The sequence below is a fragment of the Podarcis filfolensis genome, assembly GCF_964270895.1.
Source record: "Podarcis filfolensis genome assembly, chromosome: 3".
In the NCBI taxonomy this organism is placed as follows: domain Eukaryota; kingdom Metazoa; phylum Chordata; class Lepidosauria; order Squamata; family Lacertidae; genus Podarcis; species Podarcis filfolensis.
Window position 1 is genome coordinate 97,250,877 of NC_139606.1, and position 18,925 is coordinate 97,269,801.

General features: G+C 44.1%; 1 long non-coding RNA gene across 1 annotated transcript; it reads left to right on the top strand.

Annotated features, from left to right (window-relative positions):
• The first annotated feature begins 3,583 nt into the window (after positions 1-3,583).
• LOC310760114 lies at positions 3,584-18,309 on the top strand. The gene is made up of 4 exons (XR_014546785.1): positions 3,584-3,615; positions 16,448-16,548; positions 17,147-17,271; positions 17,867-18,309. It is a non-coding gene; the product is annotated as an uncharacterized lncRNA (long non-coding RNA).
• Positions 18,310-18,925: the final 616 nt, after the last annotated feature.

The window sequence follows — 18,925 nt, forward strand, 5'->3', positions numbered from 1 at the left end:
GATCCTAGTTAGTGCCATTATATCTCCACCTCTGAAGAAGGATGCCAACTGTCATTCTAAATTTATTTTGCTTTGAGTGCTTGTTATCACTGGCATATTTCCTCATGCATTCTGCTGGCTGCATTTCCCAAGAGGAGAAACTGAAATTGCACCTTTTTGGGGGAAACCAGTAAATTCCTGTGATTGGGTTGTTTTTTTTAATTTGCCGTTTTTTAAAAATAAATAAGTTTCAGAGCTTCCATGACTTGGAGGGTGATGGAGGCACAGTTTAGCATGATCGTTTCCACCTTACATGTAGGTTAAACACATAAGTAGAGGGCCCAAATAGGATTTCTGATGTATATTGATTGCTTTAAAACACTGCTTTTTAGCACTATATTTTGGATCATACAGTTTTATTGGTTTTTTAAAATCATATACTGTACATTTCCCAGAGAATGTTGGTTATTGGATAACTAAAAATGCAATAAATTAGATAGATTTACATTTATCTGTAAATATTAATCATTTATTTATTTCATAAAATATACACTACTTGATTGTTAAAAAAACAGCAACACTCAAAGGGGGCTACAAAAGACAAAACAGTGAAATTGAAAAATCTCAACTATGCTTTAAAACACAAAAAGTTAAAATACTAAAACAGATTAAAATCACCTCAACTTTCTGATTTTCATGTATTTAATCAAATATTGTTTATTTTCTTTCTTGGGCAGGGACTTTGGCTGTTCTGGGGTGGGAAGGAGAGTTAAGTCTCCAGGCTGATTCAGTTAAATCATCAACTTTTATAAGCACAATAAAAATACATACATACAGGCACTCAGTTTGATTGCAGAGTACAGTACAGGGGATAATCATGTTTGGAAATGCATTTTCTTACCACAGTGCCACCGAGTGCCCTTCCCACAACCTCTGTTCAGGTCAAATGCAGGCCTAAAATATGTCCCTACGTATGTCAACCGCTGCAAACCATTTCCTGTGCGAAAAACTGATTTAATTTGCAAGGATGGGTTTGTCCGAGCTTAATGCCAGTCACTACCAAGCTGAACTTGATTTAAGCAGCAGCTGGCTATCGGTGCAAGAGCACTGGAAATTCAGTTTGCACAGTTCAAGTCACAGCTTTTTGAAGAACGGAAAATGTTACCTCCTGAATTTAACCGTATTAAATTTATGGAGTCGCGCATCCGCCTTAATCCCATGGTTGGCCGTTGTAATTGCCATGTGATGGCGAAGCTGGCCTGTCCTTGTACCCTTCCTGCAGCTGCCTCTGTCCATTTTGCCTGCCACAAGAATTGCATATCGGGCAAGCCTGCTCTCTGTGACCTTTCCCCTCCCTTTTAGTACTTCTGATCAGCATCATCTATAAATGCAAAAGTGCTTCAAAGAGAATCTGGCTACTTTAATAGGTTTGCACCCTAATTTTGTTCCAGTCTAACTTGCATTCAGTCCAAATGTTAATTGCATTCACACAGTGGGAATAACCTCCAGCTTAGCCCTGAGCATAACTGACATACAGGTCTCTTTGTGTGCTGTTAGTTGGTGATCCAAATCAAGGTCAGCACAGGCCATGCCAAAGCCAAAGTCAGGCCAACACACTTGCAGCCATTGGATCCCAGTCGAAGTTAGATTTTGCTCAGTAGCAACCTGGGTAAACGGAGGAAAGCTTACATTCCAAGAAAACCCACAGACAATTGCATGTGACTGAAACAAATTACTCCGTTAATATTTATTTATTTTTAATAAAAAATATATACAGTTTAAATATATTGCAGTGGTTTAGGTTAAAAAAAAGTAAAGGTCCCCTGGACGGTTAAGTCCAGTCAAAGGCAACTAGGGGTTTGTGGCGCTCATCTCGCTTTCAGGCCAAGGGAGCCAGTGTTTGTCCACAGAGAGCTTTTCCGGGTTATGCAGCCAGCATGACTAAACCACTTCTGGCACAACGGGACACCATGACAAGTGCCAGAGCACACAAACGCCGTTTATCTTCCCACGACAGTGGTACCTATTTATCTACTTGCACTAGAGTGCTTTCAAACTGCTAGGTTGGCAGGAGCTGAGACAGAACAAAGGGAGCTCACCCCGTCAAAGGGATTTGAACCACCAACCTTCCGACTGGCAAGCCCAAGAGGCTCAGTGGTTTAGAGCACAGCGCCACCCGCGTCCCAACAATAGAACAACAACAACAACAACAACAACAACAACAACAATAGAAAAGCATAAAGGATATACAAAGCTTAATAGATATGGAAAATGACACTGATGTGAAATAGAATTGTGAAAGATACAGAATGCATACAGAAAATGGAAAATATAATATATAAAAAGCAATACAAAATCAGGTAGATTATTAGTTATTGGATATGATTTGCATAAGGATTACCAAATGGCAAGCACTGACAAAGCAATCAATCAAAGTGAATCAGGTTGTGTATCCACAGAGGAGGAGGAATGACTGCTGGAAGGAGCACAGAGAGAAGAAATGCCATGGTGCATCTGCAGCAGCACAACTGGATGCCTTCATCCTCCCCAGATGCCACAAAACGTGTCTCTTCCATATCATTCTTTACAGCCACAGCAGGCTCTATAACTCTCCAATGGTTTGACTTCACCCCCAAAGATGCACTCCTCCATTGTCTCCCGAGATACCAGATACAAGACTCTTAATCACAGGGTCGTGGGTTTGAGCACCACATTGGGCAAAAGATTCCTGCCTGGCAAGATGTTGGACTAGATGACCCTTGTGGTCCCTTACAATTCTATGATTCTAGAGAAGATGGACCTCCTCAAGAAAAGACCTAAAGCAATCTCTAAGCACAGACCTATAGCAGAAACGTTTAGAAGAGACTACAATCTGTGGTGGCTGGCTCATTCTACATTTTTGGTCTTCATCTATTTTTTAGTAAGTCATTGCTAACCTTGGGGCAAGATGAAACCCCAATGGGCAGAGAAATAATTGTACCTGGAAACTGACCTAACTGAATACGTTTGAGCCTCTAGGCAAGGAAATCCAGCCCTTTTCTCTGCAAAAGGTTCATGTGTGTACTTGTTAGCTGGTATGTTCAATCTTCTTGGCAAATGATCTGTCAAACTCAACAGCAAGAACAGATGCAAAGGAATGGGATCGGTGTCATATTTCTAGATAAGAGATAAATTTCCCTTTGCAGTGTTCAGATAGACAAATGATACGCCATGTTCCTGTGTTTTTCGCCACGGTGGCAATAATGGCTCGATGCATTCTGAAACCGGGCTTCTTTGTTTCACTTCAAAATTCCTCAAAACCAAGTACATAATTTATGCCCCAAGGATGGAGCAGGCTGGGCTTTGAGTCGTGACTCATTTGTACCACGTTGCAATATTAAAGCCTGCGAGAGACATCAATGACAAACCTGGTGTACAGGTTACAGGAACCTGAGACACTCAGTAGCAGTATGGTCACAGAATCAGTGCCTCCTGAAACCAGATAGGAAACTGTATACAGCAATCAAATAGCAGCAACACAATCTGAGCGCAAGCAGGCGACCGTTCTGTTGAACATCCAACTATCCTGGCATCTCCTGGTAGGACAGGGCATGTCTCCTGTCTGAAAACTTGAGAGCCGTTGGTTCACATGTCATGGTAAGCCAAACTATGACTCAGCATGAACGAGCAAGAGTGCTGGTGCAGAACTGCTATGTTATTCCGCTGCTTCTGGGCTACAAGAAACTAAGCAATGGTTTCATTTTGGGGGTTTGTCGCATTCCAAACAATAAGCTGTAATCAAGGTTAGTTATTGGCTTATCACTTATGGTTTGTTTGGGAGAAGACAAACCATGATCCTGGGTTGAATCTAACACTACTGGTCTTGTCTGTTCAATCCGCAGCAGTCTATCTTTGCATGCAGGGGAAATCTGTAACTCACCAAGGGTTTGAGATACATCAGCTAAAAGCCGTTTCCAAGGGTGTGGCTTCTGTTGCATGCTGACAGCTTCTAGGAGCCACAAGGTGAGAGCTGAGTGCAGGATGAGGACCAAAGGCAGACAAACTACCCCATGCATGACTTGTCCCCCGCCAGCGGTAATACCTCTCCCCAGCACCCGACTTGTAGATCAGGAACTGGTTAAGTAACAGAAAGTGGACAGTAGGAATATATGGACAATTCTCCCAGTGGAGGGATGTAGAGAATGGAGTCCTCTATTTTCACAAATGAGTTCACACTCTAGCTCATTCATGAGCCAGTTAACAAGCACAGTCAGGGGAACAGTGATGGCAGCCAAGTTGACAGATGGTACTAAATTGTACCTCATGTCCTGAACTGGCAGGAGTATGGGGAGGAGGAAGGGGCTTCCGGGAGGGTGTAGACAGCACTGGGGCACACCAGGGCAAGCAAGGGATGGGGAAGGAGATGTTGGTGTAGGAAGCACTTAAAGGGGGACCAAGGAGGACGAGGGGATGGGGGTCGATGCGCAGGAGCCGGAGCAACAGTACCCAACCACAGAGCCAGAGGGGCCCCTGTTTCCAGATATATGCAGGCTCTGATGCACAGGGAACAGCGGGTGGAGTGCTCCAAGAGGCAGAGGCAGAGGCAGGCAAGGGCCCACAGCCCAGCTTACTGTTGAGAATTTCCATTCCACCTTAAGGAGCAGACATGTGGAACTGTTACGTGTCATATGTCTGTTTACATTCCAGCACAGCTTGCTGGGAACTTTTGCTGTGTGTATAGTTTTTGCTTTTCCCAGTCTTTCTGAGAAGACAAAGAGAGAGAGAGAGAGGACATGTTTCTTTGTCTTGATTTATGATTAATAAATCTGTAGTTGTAGTATGCTTTCACAAGCCTCACACCTATTCTGTGTGTGCAGTTCAATCTGCTGATAGTGTGCCCTGGCTTTGAAGCCTGGGTTGCTGATTTACGTCAGAGCAGAGGCCGATGGGTCTTCGCAGCGGGACAGCTGGAAGGAGATGGCCCAGCTGGGGCTAGCCAGCTGGCCTCCCGGCCCTCTGCATGTCGACACTTACCAGTGAGCCAGGTGGGGCTCACTAGCTCTGGGAGGAGGTAAGTGATTCCCCAGTTGGAGTAGGCTGGGAGCAGGTGAGGGTCACATGGCTCCTCAAGCCCAGATGCTGAAATCAGCAGGCATCAACAGCACCTTGACTTGGGTGCTCCTGGACCTCCACGGGACTGTACTTTGGGCTTTCTGCTGGACTATATCCTGACTTCAGACTTGGATTGGCCCTGAACCTCATTTCCTGACCTTCAGCCTTTGGATTTCAGACTTTGCCGGTGCTGATCAACCCTTGGCTTTTGAACTTGTGTTTGGCACACTTGAGTGGCTGACAGGTAGGCCAGGGGATCAGGACACCAAACCTCAAAAAGGATAGAGTTGGGAAAGGTTTCTAAAAAGGCAACCAAAATGATGAAGAGGATGGAGCAGCTCCCTATGAGGATAGGGTACAAAATTCAGGCTTTTTGGTTTAGAGAAAAGGCGAGTCAGAGTTGATATGATAGAAGTGTGTAAAACTATATGAGACATGGAGAAAGTGAATGGACAGAGGTTTTTCTTCCCTCTCTCATAGTGCTAGAACTCATGGGCATCTCATGAAGCCAACTGTTGGATGGTTCAGTGCAGACAATAGAAAATACTTCTTCACATATTGCATAAACTGAGGAACTTGCTCTTGCAGGAGGATGTGAGGGTCCCCAACTTTAAAAGAGGACTAGACTGTCAGGCCGAATGCTTCTGGATAGTAGTTGCTGGAAACTGTGATAAGGGAGCTTGTAAGCTTCCTCTAAGTCTCTGGTTGGCCACTGTGAGAATAGGATGCCGGGTTGCTCCAGCAGATTCTTCTTAAGCCTCTTATAATGGGGAGAGTGGAGTGCCTGGGCTAATAGCTTATTTTCATTTTGGACTTGCCCATGCAAATGAAAGGAGAGGATACAGGTCAGTGACCTTTCGCGCATTAGCTTGCATGCAAAAGGTCTCAGGTTCAATGCCTGTCGTCTTCACTTAGGGCTGAGAAAGACTCCTGTCCAAGCTGGAGAGCAGCTGCCAGATAGTGTAGACACTATTAAGCTAGCTAGATCACTTGTGTATGGCAGATTCCTATACTCCTGTTACCAAATCAAACATCCCTTTATTGGAGCAGCAGCAGCAGCAGCAGCAGCATGTCTTAATTGGGTCTTTAGGCAGGAATTGTGTTTCCTGTGGGTGCGGCAGTGTTACACTGATGGCTCCTTGGAAATGCATGAGGTGTAATTGGCAGGTGTGTCTCCAAGTGTGAGAGCCCCGGTTACCATTTGATTTCCCCCAAATAACAATTCTTGCCCTGAGCAGCTTACAATACACATTTCAACATGGGGTGGAGGAGGAAAGGAAATGACAAGGACAACAAGGGATGGATGTGAGAAAAGGACACATCCCATATTGATAACTGCTCTTTTCCAGCTGTTCTGTATCATTTATTTTTCTATCCTGCAGGATGGCTGAGACTTAGAGTCAGCCTCTGTGGATCAGAGTGCACTCCGTCGTTTAAACTTCCAGCAGCAAGTGCCGCAACTGAAGGCATCACAACTTGTTGCCTCATCATTTTCCAATGAAGCTATTTGTTTCAAAAAGGAAGCGACTCAAAGCTGCGTGACCCTATAGGACAGGGGTGCGGAAGATCCTTCTTACAGCCCACATGCTGGTGACGGGAAGGGCAAACAGACCAGGGTGACGATTTCCTCTGTACAGTAATCTCTGCTGCACCCACACAAAAGTCTTGAGGTTTCTACACCCACACACTTGTAAACAACACTTCTCCATTCAGGCAAGCGAGAGATGTGATCACTGTTCTTCAAAGACTCCAGCCAGCCAAAAACAACTGAGAGAGCAGGAGCAAGGACTGGTTAGAGGGGCCTGGAGGATGACATTCAGGCCTCAGGGCTGAGGTTCTTCACCCCTGCACTATATTCGGTCTGAGCATAGCCAAAAGGTTTGGGGCAGTATTCTACTAATTCCTCCTCCAAGCACAAGGATTACCACGAATGTAGTGGAATGCCCTGCATGCTCTGTACCTTCCAGGGGTATCAGGGGAAGCCCTAGAACAGATTTAAGGGGTGCGCAGGGGGGAAAGAGGGGAGAGTCCCATTGCACTAGCCGTAATCCTTGCACTGATGGGACCCCGACGTGGTGCTACCTTGAATGCAACCCTTTGATTCTGAAGCCACCTGAACAAAATGAAACAAGCCTACAGGGCATGAAGGCAATGCCCATTCCCCAGTTTCAATAAGCCTTGCACCTGGCATTAAGAGATACACTGTCCCCAGTACTGGAGGCTCAACTGGCCAAGTGGAGACCTTTCTGCCCTGGTCCCTTCTTTCCTCTTCTCAATCTTCTACACTTTAGACTCTGAAGGCCGGCTCTACCATTAGGAAGTGAAGTGGCAGCCCTAAGCGGCCATTTTGGCGTTTCTTGAAAGGCTGGAAAGTTATTTAATGCATTATTATTTAATGCATTGCTATTGCATTTTTACCACAAGGAAAGGTGAAGGACACTTGTGAGACTTTCTGCTTCAAGTGTCAAAGTAACTTTAACCTGGATTTTTCTTTAAAATCTGCTTGCTTGTTTTTAGAAGCCTGTTGCCAGATTATCTCAACGACTAGTTTACAGTATTAAGCTCTAATCTGGAAGCAGCCTTGGTCATTGTTTTAATTATTTGTTTTCAATTTTTGTTGTTGTTTTATACCTCATTAGCCACCCGAGCAACCTGTTTTGGAGGAGAAAAGCAGGATGCAAACAAATCCTAGTGTACCATTTGCGAGCATCCCATATTATGTATGATGTGTGGAAACAAGGCTGTGGTTCATCGAGCTTTCCAGATGAACAGATTAGAATTTCTTCCAAGTATGCCAAACTAAATCTGTATGCAGTATTTTCAGAAGCCCAGTTGCTGGGTGAGGCCTTTGTGATTTATAATAATTGCAAATAATTGTAGCATCGTGGCATAGCTATTTCCTAGATGCTGACACCACTCCTCTCCCACAAATCCTGCTAGAGAGGAGAAATCAGCAGTGTTGCTTTTGAAAAAGATGCTTCCTCTGTTTGCTGCAGTTCAGAGCCAGCAGTGAACCTTAAGCAGTAGATGCTGACGTGTGGAGAGCCACATCTAAGTATGAAATGGCAAGGGGAAAGTTGCTAGGTTATAATCCAGAGATGCACTGAAGGCCTTGATAAAGTGGGAAAGTCAATATGGTGTTATTGGGCCTTGTACGATCACTTTAAAAAAAGCAACAACAGGTGGATCAGGGCCTCAGTAGCATCAAAGTGTTAAAGTACCCTCTCCCCACACCATGACCTTGAGCCAACAACTACAATCACAACACACAAGGCTAATTTGATACCAATGACATCATGTCTAGTTTGGTCTTTTCAGGAGTGGCCCCCTCTATGGAATGCTCTCTGCAGGGAGGCTTGCCTGCCACTGATCTATTTTTGGCACCAGGCAAAGGCATTTCTCTTCTCCCAGGCATTTATCTGGTGCCCCGAAGACACTGATGGTTAGACCTATGTTAGTGGATGTAGGGACTGCTTATATCAGGCACGTCCAAAATCCATTTCGGGGGCCTAATCCGGCCCACCAGTTGGTTTAATCCAGCCTCTGCAGCAGTTTATTTCCTGGGGGGAAATCCTAAAAAACCTCAACAACTTCAATCCTAAAAAAAGGTTAACAATTTTGGTCAGCCCTTTGGTCGGCCCTCACAGCCCTTCAGTTCATCAAATCTGGCCCTCTTTGAAAAAAGTTTGGACACCACTGGTTTATATGGTTTGGTTACCTTGTATTGTGCGTCATTTTAAATCACCGTGCTTTCAAAGGTTGCATACTGTATTTTTACTATTATTTGTGTCACCTTGAGAGGCTTGTGACAAGAAACTACAAAGCCTTATAAATAATAAACAAGGTGCTAAATGTGTCATTAGAAACTATAAGCACTTCCACACACAAGGCTTAATATTACAAATGGGTCATTCAGGCATTGCAAGTGGGTCATTGGCGCTTTTTTAAAAATTAAAAAAAAACCTCTCTGGATTTCAGTGGCATAGCATGAGGGGGCACAAGGGCAGTTGCCCCGGGTGCAACATTGTTAGGGGCACAAAATTTCAACACTGGTGCTGCCTCAAAGTAGCTGTGTGCGTCTGTCGCTGAGCTCCAATGAAAACAGCTTTTCCATATGAAACAGGAAGTGGCCTCTCCAGACAACAGGACAACTCTTCTTTTCTTATCTCTGTGTCTGCGATCTCCTGGGTGATGCGGACGCCATTAGGCAATTGAATGCGCATGTGTACTCCATCCGTTTCCATCCCTCCCACTCCGTCCACCCTCTGTGTGGCCCTGGGCACAGGCAACCCGGACTATGCCACTGCTGAAAAGAGTAGATCTGGACTGAAGGGGGTGGGGATACAGGCTGTCATTTTGATGACAACATCATTTCTTTTCTCTCTGGCATTTGCATTGGTTGATGCAAAAGACAACAACCTGGCATGTCTGAGCAGCATCGATCCCACAATAAATACAGTGGTACCTCGGGTTAAATACTTAATTCGTTCCAGAGGTCCGTTCTTAACCTGAAACTGTCCTTAACCTGAAGCACCACTTTAGCTAATGGGGCCTCCCGCTGCTGCTGCGCCGCCGGAGCACGATTTCTGTTCTCATCCTGAAGCAAAGTTCTTAACCCAAAGTACTATTTCTAGGTTAGCGGAGTCTGTAACCTGAAGCGTATGTAACCTGAGGTACCACTGTACTGCCTGGAATTGTCCTATGTTAAGTGGTGCTTTTTTAAAGCCAGTTGAGGTGGGGTTAATCAGGACAGCAGCATGCACAGATACAAGATTTGATTCTTGCTTTCCCAGTTCCCATTCCATTCTTCCCAGAGAATGGAATGGTTAAATCTCCCCACTCTTGTGGTCCCAATGAAAATTCCTCCCCCCATCTCCAATGCCTATTATTACATTTTAAAAACCTAATTTAGTTTCTAATGATCCATTTAGCATCACATGTAGTTCGGCTCTCTGAGTGCGCACACACTAATGGCTTAAAATGCAGCAAGGTTGTTTTCCAACGCAGCGTTTCAAGCCACATTTGCACAGTGTTGTGCACATCAGTGAGGGAGCAGGGATGTACTCGCCCGATGTGCATGATCTTTCTTGTTTCCCTGCCCCTGCAACTTCCCTAGAATTCCAATTAACAAAGCTTTTGTCTGTGCATGCACACACATCTGCACATGTGCAGTGACTGTCTCAAATATATGCACCAGGCTTAAGCACAAAGTGAATGCAGCTTAGGTTTTCTAGCTGGATTTAAGCTGGTTTGAGGGAGGCAGAAAATGCATAAAACCGTGGTATTTGTACAGGACTGATACAGATTGTGGCTAATGTCACAGGCACACGGCTTCAAAAACTAGCCATGGGAGCACCCTGCATGCAGAGTAAGCTGAAGCCAGGCAAAACCTTATCATTCTGAAGGGAAGCCCTGATGACAAATGCCTTTCAAAATGTTATTCAGAAATCAGATATGCATTATCCAGGCCCCATCAGCAAACTACGTTGTGGTGTATTCTGGTATTAAATCAGACCATTCACAGACTGTCTTGGGCACTGTGCTGCTGAGAACGAATCACTTGGGGCCGTGGCTCTGTGCCAGCAAGTGGAACAACCGATGATATCACCTTCTCCAAAGTTCTGAATGTGGGCCAAGACCCAACACCTGGAATGCTGCCATTCCAACTTCCCACACCGGAGATTAGCAAAGTCGATGGCTGTTTACAGAGACCTAGAAGGAGTGTGGGCAACGCCAAGATTTGCAAGAAGCCATTCATGAAAATGTCAAGAGATGGTTGTCAGCATTCTGTAGTAAAATGAAGCTGTCCATGCTTCATTTTTCAGTTGGAACTTGCCGGAACTCAGTTCCAGCACTTCTCAGATGGGTGCCGTTGCCATTATAAGTGAACAAGGGAAGTGTTTGTGGTGAGTTCTGGCACCTCTTTTTCTAGAAAAATAGCACTGCATGGAACCCTCAGAGTTTTCTGCTGTACAGTGGTACCTCGGGTTAGGTACTTAATTCGTTCCAGAGGTCCGTTCTTAACCTGAAACTGTTCTTAACCTGAAGCACCACTTTAGCTAATGGGGCCTCTTGCTGCTGCTGCGCCGCTGGAGCATGATTTCTGTTCTTATCCTGCAACAAAGCTCTTAACCTGAAGCACTATTTCTAGGTTAGTGGAGTCTGTAACCTGAAGCGTATGTAACCTGAAGTGTATGTAACCCAAGGTACCACTGTACTACAATAATAAGGCAAATGTTTATGAGATTCCCAGGATAATGATTATTTAGTGGACCCTCAGGCCATGATGACATTATTTTATTAGGGAACAGAGACTGAACTCAAGGCCTCTCCTCCTAAGACTGGGATGGGGGGATCTGTGATCATCTGGATGACCTTGGACTTTGGCTCCCAACACCTCTGACTGCTGGCCATGCTGCCTGGGGCTAATGGGAGTTGTAGTCCAATGTTATCTGTATGGAAACAGATGCCCATTGCTGTCTTGGAAAATGTTGTGAAAGTTCGACAGGTCAGTCCCAATGTGTGGTACGATCACAGAAATGCCTAGAATGGGACACCAGTGCCCCCAGAATTAAAATGTTGTGTTAGCTGGACTTGAACAGTGTTGTGTTCAGAGGGATTATTGGAAGTATGAATCCAGATGTACGTTTAGCTTAATGAATTAAGGCTGCAATCCTGTGTACACTTATCTGAAACTAAGTCCCACTGAACGCAAAGGGACTTAGACCTACTTCTGAGTAGATATGTATAGGATTGCAGTGTAAGGGTTTTTAAGTTTTGTAATTGCTGGCTTTTAAATACTGTGACCTTTGATCTTTTTACCAGTGGAACTTCAAATCATTTTTAGCATTGCTAATTATCGTTGCATATTGATTTGTTGTAAGCTGCTTTGGGAGCCTTGTCTGTACTGTAATACTGAGATCCGCTAGCATGTGAACAAATAACAAACTGAAAAATTGTGCCAAGGTTAATATTTTAATAACTTAAAATAACATCAGCAAATAATTAACTCACTTGCGATGAGTCCTGCTGACCCATTTTGCCTCGAACTTAACAGGTCACTACCGTTCAGCAGATAAGTAGAAACTAGATTAGTCATAAAGCAGTTTTGTCCATGGGAGTTCCACAACATGTGGGTGAGTTTTAGATCTAATCTGCATGCAGATGAACTACTTCAGTTCTTTTTCCTCAAGCTCTTTTCTCTCTCTCCTTTTTAAAATAGATTAGCAAGCTGGAACTTGTCCTTCAGCAGCTGTACAATTAACTTGCAGTAAACACAGCTGATAATTGCTTAGTACTTGTATCTTGGTACCTGCACACAATTCATTGCGTCCTGAATGCTCAGTGTCAACTTTGATTAAAAAAAACCCCTCATTGATAATCAGCCAGAGACTTCCCTATCATAATCAGTGAGTTTGAATACACATATCTGCTGAGTCTGTTGATGACCTTCTAATTGTGGATCAATCCATGTACTCATATGCTTACAGATAGATAGATAGATATATATATATATATATATATATATATATATATATATATATTAGTCTCATCTTCTCATCTTTATATTTTCTCTCACACCACCCCTGCGAGGCAGGTCACCAAGAGACAAGCTATGTTACCCAAAACATGGAGCAGCTGATGAAAACAAGCCTCATGTCAAGTTCCCCTCTTCTGTCCAACAGGATGTTGTAATTAAACTCAAGACATACCATTGCCAGATGATGTGCTCTCCTGCCTCCCCAACTCAAGTTGATGACATGAAGTGATGCCATGATGGAGGGATGCTATGCATTCATTACTGAAATACCCCATCCTTCCCAACATGCCCTCTTGGGTGTTAAGATCAGCAGAGGGAGCCCTCTTAGTAGTTCTCCTGCCCTCAGAGGTTCAGGGTGCTGGCAGGGTGCTGGAGATGGCATTCTCTGTGGCAGCTCCTAGGCTGTGGAATTCTCTCCTCACAGAGGCGAGTCTGTCATTTTCAGTACAGTGGTACCTCGGGTTACAGATGCTTCAGGTTACAGACACTTCAGGTTACAAACTCCACTAACCCAGAAATAGTACCTTGGGTTAAGAACTTTGCTTCAGGATGAGAACAGAAATCGCACAGTGGTGGCGCGGTGGCAGCGGGAGGCCCCATCAGCTAAAGTGGTACCTCAGGTTAAGAACAGTTTCAGGTTAAGAACGGACCTCCAGAACGAATTAAGTTCTTAACCTGAGGTACCACTGTATATAGTTTCCACTATATGCTGAAGACCCACCTCTTTATCCAGGGCTTTTGAAACTCAAGACATGTGTTTTCAGTGCCTGCCCCATTCCTGTGACGGCAATTTGTTTTACACTGTTTTTAACACTGAATTTTAACTTCTTGTAACCCGCCTGATGGGGGAAGGGCAGGTAATGAATTAAATAAATAAGAACAAGAACAAGAACAGCTTTGGGAGCAGAATGCAAAAAAGGGCCCAGGAACCAGGGTCATCTCTGAAAAACCGAACTTCGACAAAGGGCCATGTCTGGAAACTGGATTGCGGCAATGGTTGGGAAGCAGGGTTTCCCTTCCTGTCTGGGGCCTGGAAATTTCGCCAGCTCTTCAGTTTTGCACTTCTCCTTATGGCCATGCAGCTGATGTGTGCAGCTGACTGCTGCCTCTCTGGCACATGTTGACTGTATGCTTAGAAATGTGCATTAGGAGAAGGGCTGCAGCTCAGTGGCTGAGAACATGCTTTGCATGCAAAAGGTTCTAGGTTCAATCCAAGGTCTCCTGGTAGTTTCATGGGCCTCAGACATTCATGGGCTGGCAGCCTGGGAGAGGGCATTTTTTCTGGCAGCCCTTCAATGTACATCTGGCACCTTCATTATTGAAGATGCACCTCTTTCCCTGGCTTTTGACACATGGGAAATATAGGGAGAGAGAGAGAAAGACAGGAGGACAGACTCTGTTCTTTTGACTGTAATTTTAACGCATTTTAATCATCTATTTTCAAATTGCTGTAACCTACCCTGTGATATTACGGTGAAGAGCAGGTAAAAAAGTAACTTAAAAATAAACAGTAATGGTTTCTGCATGTTATATGGGAGAGAAAAGGGAACTTGGTAAGTGTTGCGGGTAACGTTTGCTTCTCATTTGCAGGTAGGGAGAGAAAGCATGACATGTTCCTCCACCATAGGGACAACCCCCCCTAACACCCCATACACATGTAACTGTATTCTTGTAATATTTGGTTTGTCTGCTTTTGCTTCAGTTTTTTGTTCACCACTTGGAGATACTTTTAATATATTGAGTGGTTTAGAAATTTTATAATCAAACTACCGTATTTTTTGCTCTATAAGACTCACTTTTTCCCTCCTAAAAAGTAAGGGGAAATGTGTGTGCGTCTTATGGAGTGAATGCAGGCTGCGCAGCTATCCCAGAAGCCAGAACAGGAAGAGGGATTGCTGCTTTCACTGCGCAGCGATCCTTCTTGCTGTTCTGGCTTCTGAGATTCAGAATATTTTTTTCCTTGTTTTCCTCTTCCAAAAACTAGGTGCGTCTTGTGGTCTGGGGCGTCTTATAGAGCGAAAAATACGGTAGTTAGTCTGGAGAAGACTTGGGAAGGTGGGGGCAGCGATAGTATCCTTCAAATACGATGGGCTGTCACACAGAATAGGGCAAAGATTTGTCTCTTGCTACCCTAGAGGACAGGATTTGATTTATTGGGCTTAAATTACAGAAGGGAAGATTGTAGTTCAACTTTAGGAAAAAGACCTTGATTATGGCTGCCTAATCTCTGGCCCTCCAGAAGTTGTTGGACTCCAACTCACATCTGCCCTAGCCAGCAGGGACTACGGTCAGGGATGATGACAACATCCAAAGGACCACAGATTTGTCATCCCTGTTTGCCGAACAGAAGCTGGGCATCTGTTGTGGATGTTTGTTGGTTGTACTATTAAATGGTGCACTCATGCCACTTCCAACACTATGATCTTCAGACTAATCTCTTAAAAAATTGGTTGCATTCTCTCTCTCTCTTTTTAAAAATTTCTGTAACTCCACAGTAAATAGCTAGGTATTGCAAGTTAAGTTTCTTTCATCACTGCCACAGCGGTATTCAGTATTGCTGTGATGGGACAGCTTGGTCTTTTATTATAATCAAGTGCTCTACCTAAGGTTTTGGCAAGCACTATGTGCTAATGAGCAGACTTCAATATCATGTCTGTTTTAATGCATCTGTAACGTGACCATCTGGATTGGATAGTGCTGCAGCCTTTGTAAGCATGTGGTAAACAGAGCATGACAAAATGCGCAATTGTTAAGATTTGACGACATTTAATTGGGCATATTTAATGTTTGTTAATAATTTATGTCTTTTCCGTGTTTATATGTTTGTGGGGATTATTCACTATGCAATTTAAACTCCTGGTATATATCACCTTTTGAAACTTCTTGGATAAATGATAGGTTAAAAAAAAAAGTCAATTTGCAAATAAAAATGTTTTGCTTTGTTTTAAAAAAGGTAAATTTAATATCCCCAAAGACCTAAATAATTCAACAACCACTACTAGTACGTGAAAAATGTGACACAAGATACAGTGGATGCTTTTTGAAAATGATGGGTGTCTTCAGCTGCTCCGGCTGTTCTGACACAGGAAGAGGAAGAACGTTTTGAAGGGTGCTTTATTACTTCACAAATCAAAGTCTTTGTGTAGTTTACACTGGCATCTGTGAACTGCTCTGATTTTGTATGAAGAGTTGTACGTCAATGGAGAAAGACAATCAGCAGTTCACTGCTTCTACAGCTTGCTAGATCCTGAAATAAGTGTTTTTATCTGGGTATCCTGTATCAGCAGCCTCCAGCCAGCTCCCCAAAGTAGCCGTATTACAGTGCACTGTCTAATAATGAGACTTCCTGCCAGGTAACTGCGTGCAGAATTGCAGCCTAAGGCACACACCTGGAAGAAAGCCCCAGTGAACAGACATGTACAGTGCAGTGTCTCAAAGCACAGGCAACAGGGGAGTCTCATGTTGTACCTTTAACAAATGAACAGTATCATGTAGTTCTGCAGCCAAGATCCTACCTCATGAATCACTGTGCACAATGCTAGCCACATGGATTACTTTTCACAGCTGGCAGTCAAGTGACTCACAGTTGGGACACCGATACAGAACAGCTCTAAAGCTTCAGTTCTATTACACTAACCTTGAATTCAATGGGAATTATTTCTGAGCAAAGTGGCATGCATAGGCTAGTGCTGTGAGTTTGGGAGGGTCAAAATAGCCCTATTACGGTAGTAGGCGGGAAATGGTATGCATTCAGCTGTGTCATTGTTGAGGAGTGCATTAACACCGTCCATGCTTGTGGCTTCATAGACATAATGCTGCTGCTTTTTTCTGTGACAGGAACAGAAGACGTTACTATATATGGAGGCAGACCATTGGTCCAGCTCTGAGCGCCTTCTGGCGGTTCTAGCACTGCAAGTAGTGAAATTACAGCAAGTCAGGTACAGGGACTTCTTGGTGGTGGCTCCTGCCTTGTGGAACATCCTCCTGGCAGATGTTAAGGAAACGAACCACTATCTGTCTTTTAGAATACATCTGAAGGCAGCCCTGCATAAAGAAGTTTTTTAATGTCGATGTTTTCTTGTGCTTTTATATCTGTCAGAAGCCACCCAGAGTGGCTGGGGCAACCCAGTCAGATGGGCGGGATATTATTATTATTATCATTATTCAAGCTCAGTATTGGCAGCAGCTCTCCAAGGTGTCAAATGGGAGTCTTTCCCACCCCTGGAAGTGCCAGGGATTCAGCTGCTTGCATGTAAAGCATGTTATGCTATGCATATGCTATGCTAATGAGCTGTAGCCCTTCCCCAGATTACAGTGGTTCAAGATAAGAAGACCACCTCAAGAAATTCATGTTTCAGATGCAATTTGCTTCAGAGTATTAGTTGTTGAGGGAGTGACAATGGGAGAGTGTGATTGCCTTCAGGTCCCGCTTGTGGACTTCATTCTGGGCCTTTAGCAATGTGGCAGCCATTTTGTTTTCTTCTTTCATTGTACAGATAGATTTTTAACACACTTCCTTATCTTTTCCACTGCCAGATCTTTATGTTAATTGCTCTGCAAAGCAGTGTTCTTGGCCAATTTCAGTGCCTGAGGAGGAGAGCTCACGTCTCAGACTGGCATGACAACCAACATTTCTTCCCAAGACTACATGGAGTTGAAATGTAAATTATTATCTAATATTTAGGGTTACCATGTGTCCTCTTTTTCAGAGGTAAAATTTGAGACAGATTGCATCTATTTGCTTTGAATGGCCATCATAGCGTCCTCTTTTTTGCTCTTCAAAATATGGCAACCCTAATTGGAGGCATTCTCAATGTGCATCTGAAGGCAGCCCTGTTTAGGGAAGCTTTTAATGTTTGATGTATCACAGTATTTTAATATTCTTTTGGAAGCCGCCCAGAGTGGCTGGGGAAACCCAGCCAGATGGGCGGGGTATAAATAAATTATTATTATTATTATTATTATTATTATTATTATTATTATTATTATTATTATTATTATGCTTAGAGACCTAAGGCTGCAAGTCCTAGAAGAACTATTTCCTGCCTTGCAGGCCTTTTCCCACCTGGCCTGGGAGAGCTGGGCCCTGACTTGAGCTACAAAAGCTGAGGCTACTGGGCTGGGGTATTTGGTGGGGGGTGTTGGATGTTGTTGCTGCTGCCGTTATTGAAATTAATTTTTGTACCTTTATTTTATAATTTATTTTTATGAGGAAATTGTTTCAATTTACTTGTGTACTTTTTGATGTTTTGATAGAATCACAAAACTGTCCAGCTGGAAGGGACTGATGAGGGTCCAAACCCCTGCAATGAAGGGATCTTTTATTGCTTATTGCTATGCCTGCTTCTTGGGAGAAAAGCAATGACAAACCTAGACAGCATCTTAAATAGCAGAGACACCACCTTGCCAACAAAGGTCCGTATAGTTAAAGCTATGGTTTTCCCAGTAGCGATGTATGGAAGTGAGAGCTGGACCATAAGAAGGCTGATCCCCGAAGAATTGATGTTTTTGAATTATGGTGCTGGAGGAGACTCTTGAGAGTCCCATGGACTGCAAAAAGAGAAAACCTCTCCATTCTTAAGAAAATCAACCCTGAGTGCTCACTGGAGGGACAGATCGTGAAGCTGAGGCTCCAGTACTTTGGCCACCTCATGAGAAGAGAAGACTCCCTGGAAAAGACCCTGATGTTGGGAAAGATGGAGGGCACAAGGAGAAGGGGACGACAGAGAATGGGGTCACAAAGAGTCGGACACGACTACACGACTAAACAACAAAAATGTTTGTATGTGATTTTATTTCATGTTGTATGCTGCCTGGAGCATAGTTTTAACTACGGAAAGGTGGCATATAAATAAAATGATATATGTATATGTACACACACCGTCAAACGTTTTGAAAGCTGCATTTCCAAATTAACACGCGGTTTTCAGACCCACTCCACTTCCTGGCCCTCCCACATCCACTCCAACCTGGCCTGTCCACCCCATACCCGCCAAAAAACCCCAGTGCTCCTTAAACATTGAACAAGCAAACTCCCCCCCCCGCCTTTGCCGACCCCCCTTGCACCCCAACCCTCGCAGGGCATACATCTGCAGGCCCTTATGTGTGAGGCATGGGCCCCGAACCCAAAACCCATTGCCCGTGCCTTAAATTCCTCTCGAGTCCCCGCCTCCTCTCTGTCCATCTTTCCCCGCGCCCCGTTAGGCAGGAGCATGCACACGAGTCGTGTGCCCGTGTTCGTCGTGCCCGCTTCGAGCCCTTCCACGCGACATTTTTCAAGCCAGGGGTCGCTGGTTAATGACAATGTAAGAGGTG